The 14094-nt window shown below is 42.8% G+C and overlaps 1 pseudogene; it reads right to left on the reverse strand.

Moving 5' to 3' along the window:
* Positions 1-9845: 9845 nt before the first annotated feature.
* Positions 9846-10225, reverse strand: LOC126063495 (40S ribosomal protein S24-like; annotated as a pseudogene).
* Between the last annotated feature and the right edge of the window lie 3869 nt (positions 10226-14094).

Below are 14094 nucleotides of genomic sequence, written 5' to 3' on the forward strand. Positions count from 1 at the left end.
ACAAAAAGGTAGAAATCGAGTTATAACTCAAAGCAGGCCTAATCCAATTAAAAAAAGAAAAAAAAAGGAGGTACTTCATATCTGAACAGAGAGTCCAGATTTATAAAGTCATTAAATAGAGTGGCTTCACACAGCTCTCAAAGGCTATGTCAAGTGAATGTTTCAGATTTTTTTTTTTCTTGGAACTATAGCTGAAGGAACTAGAATTTGATAAGCAGAATTCCTGTCACTGCTCTCCACATTCTCCAAGATGATCTAATCTTTCAATAAGATGGCTTATAAGAAATGATATCGAATTCCTGGTCAGGCCACCTGGGGCCTAGTCCCACATCTGTGACTAAGAGTAGAGACCTTGAGCAAGCCACTGCCGGGGACCCGTGGTTCTCGGCTGTTAAAGTGGAGACACTGAGTTCTATTATCTCTAAGCTCACCTAGACTAACAGTGTGTCAGCAATTGAGGAGACATTTTAATCTGAAACAGTCATTTGATTAAACTAGAAAAAATAAAGAGGTAAAAAAATAAGGTATCCAAAGAATGTTTTTGTTTTTACATTTTCACGTGAAAAAAGAAAAAAAAAACACATTAAAAAAATCTTTTAAAGACTCTTATAAACCATACAGTTACCACAAGCTTTGTTCAAAACTCAAAGTTTTGATTTGCTGCCCTCTAGTGGAGACTAATCCGCCAGGCGCTCCTCGGAAACTTTATGGGGTAGTTCTACTCTGTCCTGTAGGGTAGCTAGGAGTCGTGGAGACTAGAACATACTCTGCTATCTCCATCTGAGAAAAAAACGTACATTTAGATCTCCTGTGCCTAAGAGAGGCACAAGAAGAGTTTTGCTTAAATTTTTATCACTTACATTCCTTCTCAAAGTGTGGTCCAAAGACCTGACATCAGAATTACGTGGTTAAACACACAGTTTTCCCAGCCCAGCCAAGACCAACTAAACCAGGCTATTTGAGAGTAGAGCCCAGGGATCTGTACAGTTAACAGAGGACCCACCTGATTCTTAAGCCCACTGGAATTTGGAAATCACTGATCTAGCTCCCTGAGAGCGAGGTATGGAGAATGTGAGTATTATCATAAATTTAGTGTGTATTTAAGGAGCCCTGGTGGCACAATGGTTAAGTGCTTCGCTGCTAACCGAGAGGTTGGCAGTTGAAATCCACCAGCAACTCCAAGGGAGAAAGGCCCCACAATCTGCTCCTGTAAAGATTACAGCCTGAAAACCCTATGGGGCAGTTATACTCTGTCACACAGGGTTGCCATGAGTGGAAAATCGACTCGACGGCACCTAACAACAGCACCAACCGTGTACATTTGGTAAACAGTCTCTGAATCTTGTGGCGAGGTGTAAATTCAAATTCCCTTTTCCTCTTCCCAAGGTTAAAAGCAGGTGGACAGTAACTACTCCATTGGTTTCCGGTAAACGTCAGGCTAAGGATCGCGTTCCTTAGGGCTGCACATGAGGCCCTCCGTGATCCAGGCCCCACGTCTCTGGCCAACAGGCCCTGATACCCCCACCGCCATCTTTTCCTCCTCTCTGTGTTGCCACCGCTGCTACCAATGAGTTCCATGTGAGAACTGTTGAGTCCCTAAAAGGCCCCATGCAATTGTTTCTGCAGTCTCGAACAGACTCACTCTGCAAGGAATATGCCTTCATCGCACTTAAATTTGACTGGGAATTAACAGGCCTCCTAGATGAGCCGTGCTCACATGCATATCCACGTTTGTAGTCTAGGCTCCTCCCAGCAGAGGCCTCCTTGTTGGTAGCGGTGGGGCGGTGTTGTCTCAGGGACTTTACTTTCTCTTGTAGCTTTCCACTCCTGTCCCTTCCTCCCATCCCTCTCTCTCCCCAGCCCACCCGTCCACAGGCAGGAACCTTTTGTTCCAGGGTCCTCCAAATAAGACACTCTCCCCAGCTGTCTCCCCACTTCCGTGCGGCATCCACCTGGCCTGTTCCCTGTGCGCTTCTCCGAGAAAAAAATGGGACACTGAGGACCCAGTACCTCTTTTTGCCTCTTGCTTGCCCTGTTGCAATGAGTGGATAAAAGCTTTCAGTCGGGTTCATTGTCTTCATTGACCACCTCAACACCTGATTGTTCCACAAGACCCAGGAGCAAGATAAACAGAGACCAAAATGTCGGCTTTTTCTCTGACAAATGCTTGGTTGGGAAGCGTATGCTAAGTGTGTGGAAAACGGGCCTGCTAGCACTCTTCCCCACCCACTAGGTCTTGGAGGCTCACTGGAGGGGACTTCAGGTCCACAGAGCAGGCCCACTAACCCACACTTGCTGCCTGTGGTGTCTGGGGTCGGGATGGGTGAAAAGGACGAGTATTCCAATGTTGTAACCTTTTAGTGGTTTGGCTCTCTCCAGGTAGAAGATGAATGAATGAAATGAATGAAAGCTGCCTCTAACAAAGGTCACCGATACTGAAATTCTGGAGCAGCCCCTGTGAGGAACTGATAGACAGGAGTAGGCTTTCTGAGCTCGAGAGCGTACTTTCCAGTACCTGTTCAAACAATCGCTTGTCTGTAGCTGGCCAAGCTTCTTTTTCTCATGAAAGATGCCATTTTGTGCCTTTTATAGGAGATGGCTTCGTTAAGTGGAACAGTATATATATAAAAAAAAAAAAAAAAAAAAACCATTGCCATCGAGTCACAATTCTGACTCATAGTGACCCTATAGGACAGAGTAGAACTGCCCCATAGAGTTTCCAAGGACTGCCTCGTGGACTCGACCTGCCGACCTTTTGGTTAGCAGCCGTAGCACTTAACCACTATGCCACCAGGGTTTCCTGGAGTAGTATAAGCTCCAATTATTAATGAAATACTCATAGTTCATCTTTAATGAAATTTTTATTGAGATTATTGTTGATTCACATGCAATTGTAAGACAAAAATACAGAGTCCCTTGTACAGTTTGCCCATGTACCCCCAATGGTAATATTTTGCAGAACTATGGTCATACAGTACCATAACCAGGATATTGATGTTGATGTAATCCACCGGTTTTACTTGTACTCGTGTGTGTCTGTTTAATTCTATATGATTTTATCGCATGTGTAGGTTTGGGTATCCACCGTCACAGTCAAGACACTGAACACTTCCAGCACAACCAGGATCTCTTCTGTTTCCCTTGTGCTTGGCTGGTTACGGGAAGGTTGGTGGTTTGAACCCACCCAGCCACTCTGCAAAAGAAAGACCTGGTGATCTGCTCCCATAAAGATTACAGCTTAGCAATCCCTACGGAATGGTTCTACTCTGTGACATGTGGTCACTATGAGTCAGAGTCGGCGTGACAGCACCTCACAACAACCTAACGGTCTTCTCCTGCCCCGACCCTCAACCCCCCTCTCTTCCTAACCCTCAGCTACCACTAGTGTGTTCTCCATTTTTTAAATTTCATTTTAATGGTTCTTTAGGTTTTTTTTTTTATTATTATTTTCTAGATTGTTAGATAGATGGTTTGAAAATATTTTCTACCAGTCTGTAGGTTGTCTTTTCGTTCTCTTCACATGGACTTTTGTAGAACAAACATTTTTAATTTGGATGAGGTCCAATTGATCATTTTTTTCTTTTAATGTATCGTGCTTTTGGCATCAAGGCTAAGAACTCTGCATAGTCCTAGATCCCAAAGATTTACTCCTGTTTTTGAAAGTGTTTTATAGCTTTATGTTTTACGTTTAAGTCTATGATCCATTTGAATTAATTTTTGCACAGTGTATATTAGGGTGAGGCTCTTTTTTTTTTTTTTTTGCCTGTGGGTGCCCAGTTGTTCCATTTTTTGAAAAGTCTACCCTTCCTCCATTGAATTATTTTTGTACCTTTGTCAAAACTGAGTTGGACATTTTTGTGTGGATTTATGTCTGGGTTCTCTATTGTGTTCTGTTGATCTGTGTGTCCCTTGCTCTGTCAGTATCATATTGTCCTAATTCCTGGAGCTATTAGTGAGCCTTGACATTGGATAGAGTTATTCCTCCCACTTAATTCTTTTTTCTGTAAAGATTGTTCTAGCTATTATAGGGCCCGTGCTTTTCCATGTAAATTTTAGAATAAGCTTTTCTGTGTCTACAAAAATCTTGCTGGGATTTTGATAGGGATTGCATTAAAACTATTGATTTGAGAAGAATTAACATTTTTACCATGTTCAATCTTCCAGTCCATGAACACCGTATGCTTCCCCATTTATTTAAGTCTGCTTTGATTTCTTTCAGCAGTGTTTTGTAATTTCCATCCTACAGATCCTGTTCACTTTGTTAAGTATTACACTTAAGTATTGCATTTTATTTGGAGTGATTGTAATGATATTTTGTTTCTCTGTCTTCGTTCACTGTAAGGAGCCCTAGTGGCCCAACGATTCAGCTCTCGGCAGCTAACTGAAAGATTGGTGTTTCGAACCCATCCGCTGGCTCCACGGGATAAAGACCCGGCCATCTGTTCCATAAAGATTACAGCTTAGAAAGCCTTATGGGGCAGTTCTGCTCAGTCACATGGGGTTGCTATGAGTAGAATTCAACTCAATGGCACCTTACAACAGCAATATGTTCATTGTTAGTAAATATAAATGTGGTTGATTTTTGTGTACTGATCTTGCATCCTGTAAATTTGTTAAATTCACTTATCAGTTCTGGGGTATTTTTATAGTTACCTGGCGTTTTCTAAGTAGGCAATCATTCATCTGCAATAGAGTCAGTTTTATTTCTTTCTTTTCAATATCTATGTCCTTTATTTATTTCCTTGCCTTACTGCTGTGGCTAGGGCTTTAAGTGCTATACCGAATACGAGTGGTGACAATGAACTTCCTTGCCTGTTCCCAACATTAGTGAGGAAGCTCGGTCTTTCACCATTAAGTTTGATATTAGCTGTGAATTTTTTATAAACGCTCTTAATCAAGATAATTCCCCTCTATTCCTAACTTGCTGACACTTTTTATCACGAATGGGTCATAGATTTTGTCAAATTCTTTTTCTATGTCAATTAATATGTTGTTGGTGTTGTTAGGTGCCCTTTAGTTAGTTCTGACTCATAGTGGCCGTATGTACAACAGAACGAAACACTGCCCGGTCCTGCGCCATCCTCACAATCCTTGTTATGCTTGAGCCCATTGTTACAGCCATTGTGTCAATCCACCTCACTGAGGGTCCTCTTTTCCGCCAACCCTGTGCTTTACCAAGTATGATGTCCTTCTCCAGGGACTGATCCCTCCTGACGACATGTCCAAAGTATGTAAGACGCAGTCTCGCCATCCTTGCTTCTAAGGAGCATCCTGGTTGTGCTTCCTCCAAGACAGATTTGTTCGTTCTTTTCTTTTGGCAGTCCATCATATATTCAATATATTTTGCCAACACCACAATTCAAAGGCATCAATTCTTCTTCAGTCTTCCTTATTCATTGTCAATTGATATAGTCATATGATTTTTCTTTAACTTGTTGATCCGGTGATATATATATTGGAATTTTTGTTATTGTCCCCCAGGTCCCTGATGTTCTGTTCGTTTATTTTTCAGTCTCTTTTCTCTGTTTTCAGATTGGATGGATTCTATTATCTGTCCTCAAGTTCACTGATTCTTCCTTTGTCATCTCCCACTCTGCTCCTGGTCTCATCCGGTGAGTGCTTCATTAGCGTTATTGAATCTTTCAGTCCTATAATTTCCATTTGGTTCTCTTTTTTATAACTGATTTTATTTCTTTGCTGAGATTTCTTGTTTTTTCATTTGTTTCAGGAAAATTTATAGTTAATTGTTGAAGCATTTTCATGACCTTACCTTATATTACCCGTTGCTGTCAAGTTGATTCCAACTCATAGCGACCCTATAGGACGGATTAGAACTGCCCCATAGAGTTTCTAAGGAGCGACTGGTGGATTCAAACTCTGACCTTTTGGTTAGCAGCTGTAGCTTGCCATAGCTCTTAATTACTGCGACTCATGGCAGCCCCATGTGGGTAGGAGTAGAACTGTGCTCTATACGGTTTTCACTGGCTGATTTTTTTAGAAGTAGATCGCCAGGCCTCTCTTTGAGGCACCTGTGGTTGGACTCGAACCTCCAACCTATTAATTAGTACCCGAGCACTTTAACCATGTGCACTACCCAGAGACTCCTTTTTTTTTTTTTTTTTTGATTGTGCTTTGCTGAAAGTTTACGGAGCAAATTAGTTTCTCATTCATTAATTTATGCACAAATTGTTTTGTGACATTGGTTGCAATCCCCACAATGAGTCAATGCTCTTCCCTTCTGCATCCCGGTTTCCCTGTTTCCATTTGTCCAGTTTTCCTGTCCCTTCCTGCCTTCTCATCTTTGCTTTTGGGCAGGTATTGCCCATTTGGTCTCATTTACATGATTGAGCTAAGAACCACATTCCTCAAGTGTGTTATTGTTTGGTTTATAGGCCTGTGTAATCTTTGGCTGAAGGGTGGACTTCAGGAGTGACTTCAGTTCTGAGTTAAAAGGGTGCCCAGGAGCCATAGTCTCGGGGGTTCCTCTAGTGTCTGTCAGACCAGTAAGCCTGGTCTTTTTTTGTGAATTTGAATTTTGTTCTACGCTTTTCTCCCACTCTGTCCAAGACTCTCTATTGTGACCCCTGTCAGAGCGGTAGGTGGTTGTAGCCGGGCACCATCTAGTTCTTCTGGTAGAGACTCTATTTGTTATAGCAGCTGCTTTAAAGTCCTTGTCAGATAATTGCAACATCTGATTTACCTTGCTGTTGGCCTCAGTCAACTGTCTTCTCTCATTCAAGTTGCAATTTTTTTGGTTCTTGGTATGATTTTGTCTGTTCGGAGACTCTGGGTCCTGCTTAAGTCTTTTATTTTATCAGGCACTTTTATGGGCTACTTTTATGAGCCGTGGTTTCAATGGTAGTTTAGCTTTCAGAGCCTTTGAGGTGCTATTTTGTTTTGCTTAGTTTATATGGCACCACTTGGTTTCCCACTGGTCCCTGCTGGTGCTGCCCAACGTCCCAGAAGGGATTCTCAGGCCTAGATTCTGGGTGTCTTTCAGTGGGTGAGGGTGTACTGATATCCTTCCGGTCAGTGTCCTAGGCTCCCCCAGTGTTCCTGGGAAGAGGAGGAGGGTCTTAGGCCCAGCAGGGTCCCCAGTCCATTTTCCTTTCCAGCATTGTTGAGCTTGCTCACCTAATGTTGTCAGGAGACTCCTGTTTGATTTGAGGTAGGAAGGAGCCTGCCTGCACTGCCTTCTCTTGTTGGGTTAGGGGCTGAGAAATGCTGGGTCCGGGTCTCCTTCTGTTGAGTGGGAAGGCATACAAAAAAAAAAAAAAAAAAAACTGTGTTAATTCTCCAGTCCTGAGGTTCCAACCCAGTTCACTGTCTTCCTACCACCACTAAGTGTTCTCCTGTGGTTGTCTGCTGTGCCGTTCCCAAGGTGTATAGTTGTGAGTGGGAGAGAGTCCCTGGGAGATACAAATGCTTAATGTGCTCAGCTGCTAACCAAAAGGTTGGAAGCTTGAGTCCACCCAGAGGCACCTCAGAAGAAAGGCGTGGTGTGTTCTGAAAAATCAGCCTTTGAAAACCCTGTGGAGCAGTTTTATTGACAGGCTAGAAGTCAATCTATTTCATTTTAGTGAAAGAGATAAACCCACTTTAAACAAATAGTTCAAACATTTTTTCTGTTGGTCAGTTTCCATCTGCCCTAGGGAAAAGAAAGAGAAGGAGGCAGTATTTCCCTTGTTGCTTCGAGCCTTCTCTCCTCAGCATTTCCTTTTCTTCACTCCTCCCTTTCTCCCCTCCCACCCTCATCTTCTACCCCATCTGCAGAGGTATGATTTTGGGGTGAGTTTTAAACATACAGAAAACTAGTGGCAGGGAATTCAGGAACACAAAACAGGTCCACCTTTGTGTTAGATTGAATGCAAAGGGCCCTATAAAATGGGAAGCTTTAAGTTTACAAATTTTCACGTTGTTGTTGTTGTTAAGTGCCGTTGAGCTGGTTCTGACTCATAGCGACCTGATGTGCTATTAAATTCATTCTGTTATTTAAAATAAAAAGAGATCTGACATTCACTCACTTCATTGTACTGATTGATGGGGTTTATGAAGTGCATCATCATTCTTAGGTGTTGTTTTATTTAATATGGTTTGAAACAAAATCAGGGCCCTAAAGGTATGATTCCAGTTAGTAAGGAGGCTATTTCACGGCAGTGGTTTTTAGAGTGTGGTAGGGAGTTCATTCAGTATATTTATGTCTTGGAGGAGGCTGTATTATCTTTGAAGACTGAATTCTAAAATTATCATTGCTTTGTAATGCTTTTTACCATAATATTTATTTTGAACTTTCAAAAACATTAAAGAAGTTAGTAAGATTTTTAGATCTGATGAAAACCAAGATTGATCAGTCTTGTTTTGAGAATGAAATGATACAAAGTCCATCTTACTGAGGGCTGACCATTAATTAGGCTGTACCTTTACAGGGTCTTGTCCATGAATCTGAATTGTGGTGCCTGCTTTATAGTTGTGGGCTCAGCGTGTGTTTTTGCTAATGTTCTCGTCTAAGACCCTGGCACTCTTGTCATGCACCTATTCTACCACTGTCAAGAGACTTTTTAATGCTTAAAATATTCATGAGATGAAAGTAGGTTATCAAATGGACTTAATCATGGATAATCTTATTTATTTCTTTGTATCACTTTGGGCTAAAGAAATTCAGTTTAATTAGGAAGGGGTTATATGTGACATGGAGCCCTGGTGGTGCAGTGGTTAAGAGCTCGGCTGCTAACCAAAAGGTCAGCAGTTTGAACCCACCAGCTGCTCCTTGGAAACCCTATGGGGCAGTTTTACCCTGTCATACATATAGGGTGGCTATGAGTTGGAATTGACTTGAGAGCAATGGGTTTGGTTTGGTTTTATATGTGACGTGGGACAGAGTTTTTGATCTTCCTCACCCTTTCATCCTTTTTATGTCTTGTTTCTTCACTGTTAATGAGTTTTATTTGTTAGCTTTTTAAGTATAAAGCACATTAAAGTCATAACATATGCAAAGCAATCAATACCGGGAAGAGAAGAGTTTCTTTATGTAGCAGGATAAAAATGTTCAGTCTACTTTAATCTAAAACCTTAGCTCTTGTATTTTTCACCTTTTTTCCTGCATTAGATGCATTTTTTTTTAAGCAGGGTACTCACCCCCATAGTCTACCCTGTAGGAAAACAGTAAGTGTTTTCCATCACCATCTGGAAAATAATAGAGGCGTTTCCCTTAACTCATGAAAATGGAAACAACTTTTCCTGTGGCTTATGACTTGTGCTCTGGATTTATGGTTCTCTGAAATCTAGAAGGAAATAAATGAGGAGACAGGTCTTTTGTGTGGTGGTGTGTTTGGGGGTGGGGAAATAAGTGAGGTCTTGATAAATGCTAATGATCTCATCCCAAGGGGCTTGTCTGAGAAGGTATTGCCCCATAACCCCAGACCTGTCTACTGAGTGAAACTGAGAGGACCATTACAAAGGACATTGTCTGAAGGCCCATAACCCACAATGTCTTGGAGTCTTTGCCAGTCACCACACAGCCTTCTTGTGAGGGAGAATTCCCGTTACTCATAATACAAGCCATGCTGCCTGCACCAGTCAGGACTGCAGTCTGCAGCAGGGGGAAACCTGGTTCCATTCATGCCAGCCCACCTCGAGGTAACTGCTTTTCAGGGATAGCATCCCTCTATGCCATGAGATCTTGTATTGTCCCCATCCAGTGACCCCCATGCATGCTCATCCCCTCAATTATGAGGGATTTTTAAAAAAGTTTTTATAGTTTATTAATCCTTTGGTGAAAAATCCACACAATATTGCAGATCAAGTCAGTGCAGAATCTTTGTTCCTTCTGTTATCCAATCTCCTGCTCACTTTTTGTCTGCATGAACATTGGCCTTTGCGGTCCCCCTGACTTCCTTCATTCTGTTCTTGTGCTCCTTGTGCTGTTTCCTTGAGGTCTTTTTCTTCTCATACAGGCCATGTCTTGCAAGTCTGTGTTTAGGTTCATTTTCCTTTGCATAATCCAAGAAATTATAAATCATGCCAAAGCCAGTAGTCTTTCTACCACCAAAATGGGTTCTGAATCCAACCAGATGACATCTGGTGTGGTCTTGTACATTTTGGCTAGTTTTTCCCAATGTTCTGTCTTAGCTACTGTTGCCTTCCCAGGATGAAGGATATCAATGACCATTTGGAATAGTTGGTTGGTCATGAACTTCCTGGTCTGGATAGTTACTATGTCATTCATCATGGTGGCAGATGCTCAGGTGGCCAGTGAAGAAAAACTGTGACAGGTATTTGAAAGACCAAATTTTTAAAGCAGGACAGTGATGAGCACAGCCTCGATTTATCCTGTAGACAGCATAGTCTGAGGATGTTAAAAGGTGTGGGCTTTGCACACACTGTTAGGAAGCATCAACCATCAGGATCTGCCTTCACTCTTCCAGGACTGAGCCAGAAACAACGTAATCCCTAAGGCTGCTGGAGGAGGGATGAGAAATGGAGGAGAAACGTGATCAGAGAATGGGCATCCAGGTCTCTTCTAAGACTTACGCTGAATGACCTGGAAGGTCCAACCAGCAAACACTATTGTTCCCTTACCCAACAGCTACTTTCTGTTCTCCAAGGTAACACACCCCTGATATCATTCAGTTATTTGGCAATCTTGTGCTTCATAAAAGCCTGAATGCAGTGCCAACCCCAGGGTGAGTTTAAACTGATCTTTGCCATTTGTAGTTATTCTATTTCCCTTCCCATTGATTGATTTGGAAGTGGGCAATATGACACAAGTCTAGTCAATGAAATATGAGGCTAAGTCTACGAGGACTTCTGGAAATTCTTCCTCTTGATCCTAGAAAGAGAGGCCTAAGGAAGAAATGCACTCTTCTTCCTCTCTTCCTACATCGGGATATAGATTGAGAGTGTAATGCCTGGAATTGCTGCAGTCACCTCATAACCATGAGGAGAAAGCTAAGAGACTCAGAAAGAATTTGAACTACAGCAGTAACAATGTTGAGCAACTCAGTAAACCAAATCTGAAATGACCTTAGTTTTTGCTTTTGATTAGGTAACAAAATAAGATCTTATTATTTAAGCCAATTTTAGGTGGATTTTCTGCTACCTTCAGCCTATAATTCTTGAGCATTTTTTATTTCAACATGGTCGATATGAGGAAAAAAGGGGGAAAAGACCACCCCGTAATTTATACTCAGAATTTATAAAACATTACAGAAGAATATAAAAGATATGTGAATATATAAACAAATTCAAAATGTAAAGAGGGAAATACCCATTCCCAGAAATAAAACACAAACTCAAAATCAGAGAAGTGGGCAGGAGCATAGTTTAAAAAGTACTGGAGTATTATTGGAGTATTACCAGAAGCAGCTATAGTCCATATAAGTGGTTTTGGGGTTCTGATGCAGAGAAGGCCCTGGTAGTCAACGACTCACATCCTATTCATACAGGGAACTATACCTGAGGTACCTATGCCAAGCCAGCAGTCATAGGGACCTAGAAAACTCTGTCCCCACTTGCTGGGGGAAGCAGCAAGGAAGCTTGATGCATATCCAGGGTTGAGGTTAGAAAAAAGTAACCTCTAGAAGTTCAGATCTACCACTGTGCAAATGAGAAGATTCAAATTCACACTGCCAGCATATCTCAACTCCTAGGTAAGAAATCAACATAAAAGCTGACGCAGAATGAATGAAACTCATGGCCCCCAGAAGAGACAAAATTAAATAGCCTAACTGGGATGTTGCCATTGCTCGGTGAACCCAAGACACCTGTGGAAATCAATGCCAGCTGACGATGAGCTCCCAGGTGAAGATCTGACCATGAAATCAGTACCAACTGATGATGAGCTCACAGGTAAAGATCTGATATGAAATCACTGCCAGCTGAAAATGAGCTCCCAGATGAAGATCTGACCATGAAATCACTGCCAGCCGCTGATGAGCTGACAGATGAACATCTGACCATGAAATCACTGCCAGCTGACGATGAACTCCCAGGTGAAGATCTGACCAAGAAATCAGTGCCAGCTGATGATGAGCTCCCAGGTGAAGATCTGACCTTGAAATCAGTGCCAGCTGATGATGAGCCGACAGATAAACATCTGACCATGAAATCAGTGCCAGCTGACGATGAACTCCCAGGTGAAGATCTGACCATGAAATCAGTGCCAGCTGATGAAGAGCCCCCAGGTGAAGATCTGACCATGAAATCAATGACAGCTGACGATGAGCTCCCAGATGAAGATCTGACCATGAAATCAGTGCCAGCTGACCGTGAGCTAGCTCCGAAATGAAGCCCTGACCACGAAATAAGTGCCAGCTGACAATGAGCTCCTGGGTGAAGAGCCGACCATGAAATCATTGCTGGCTGATGATGAGCTCCCAGATGAAGATCTGACCATGAAATCAGTGCCAGCTGATGGTGAGCCCACAGATGAAGAGCTGAACATGAAATGAGTGCCAGCTGATCGTGAGCTAGCTCCCAGATGAAGATCTGAGCTTGAAATCATTACCAGCTGATGATGACCTCCCAGATAAAGAGCTGACTGTGAAATCAGTGCCAGCTGACCATGAGCTCCCAGGTGAAGATCTAACGATGTTATCAGTACCAGATTACAATGAGTTCCCAGGTGAAGATCTGACCATGAAATCAGTGCCAGCTGACGATGAGCTCCCGGGTGAAGAACTGACCATGAAATCAGTGCCAACTGATAATGAGCTCCCAGGTGAAGATCTGACCATTAAATCAGTGCCAGCTGATGATGAGCCCACAGATGAAGAGCTGAACATGAAATGAGTGCCAGCTGACCATGAGCTAGCTCCCAGATGAAGATCTGAGCTTGAAATCAGTGCCAGCTGACCACGAGCTCCCAGGTGAAGATCTGATGATGATATATATCAGTGCCAGATTACGATGAGTTCCCAGATGAAGAACTGACCATGAAATCAGTGCCAACTGATAATGAGCTCCCAGATGAGTATCTAACCATGAAATCAGTGCCAGCTGATGATGAGCTCCCAGGTGAAGATCTGACCATGAAATCAATGCCAGGTGAAGATGAGCCCACAAATGAGGAGCTCACCATGAAATAAGTGCTAGCTGATGATGAGTTCCCAATGAAGATCTGACCATGAAATCAGGGCCAGTTGATGATGAGCTCCCAGGTGAACATCTGACCATGAAATCAGTGCCAGCTGATGATGAGCCAAGAGATGAACATCTGACCATGAAATGACTGCCAGCTGATGGTGAACTCCCTGGCGAAGATCTGACCATGAAATCAGTGCCAGCTGATGATGAGCTCCCAGGTGAAGATCTGACCATGAAATCAATGCCAGGTGATGATGAGCCCACAAATGAGGAGCTCACCATGAAATAAGTGCCAACTGATGATGAGTTCTCAATGAAGATCTGACCATGAAATCAGTGCCAGCAGAGAATGAGCTCCCAGAGGAAGTTCTGACCATGAAATCAGTGTCAGCTGACAATGAGCTCCCAGGTGAAGATCTGAAATCAGTCCCAGCTGACCATGAGCTAGCTCCCAGATGAAGATCTGATCATGAAATCAGTGCCAGCTGACGATGAGCTCCCAGATGAAGATCTGACCATGAAATGCGTGCAAGTTGAGGATGAGCTCTCAGGTGAAGATCAGACCATGAAATCAGTTCCAGCTAATGATGAGCACACAGATGAAGAGCTGATCATGAAATCGATGCCAGCTGACGATGAGCTCCCAGGTGAAGATCAGACCATGAAATCAGTTCCAGCTAATGATGAGCGCACAGATGAAGATCTGACCATGAAATCAGTGCAAGTTGAGGATGAGCTCCCAGGTGAAGATCTGACCATGAAATCAGTGCCAGCTGACGATGAGCTCCCAGGTGAAGATCAGACCATGAAATCAGTGCCAGTTGACCATGAGCTAGCTCTCAGATGAAGATCTGACCATGAAATCAGTGCAAGTTGAGGATGAACTCCCAGGTGAAGATCAGACCATGAAATCAGTGCCAGTTGACCATAAGCTAGCTCTCAAATGAAGATCTGACCATGAAATTAATGCCAGCTGATGATGAGCACACAGATGAAGAGCTGAACATGAAA

This window comes from Elephas maximus, chromosome 20, assembly GCF_024166365.1.
Source record: "Elephas maximus indicus isolate mEleMax1 chromosome 20, mEleMax1 primary haplotype, whole genome shotgun sequence".
In the NCBI taxonomy this organism is placed as follows: domain Eukaryota; kingdom Metazoa; phylum Chordata; class Mammalia; order Proboscidea; family Elephantidae; genus Elephas; species Elephas maximus.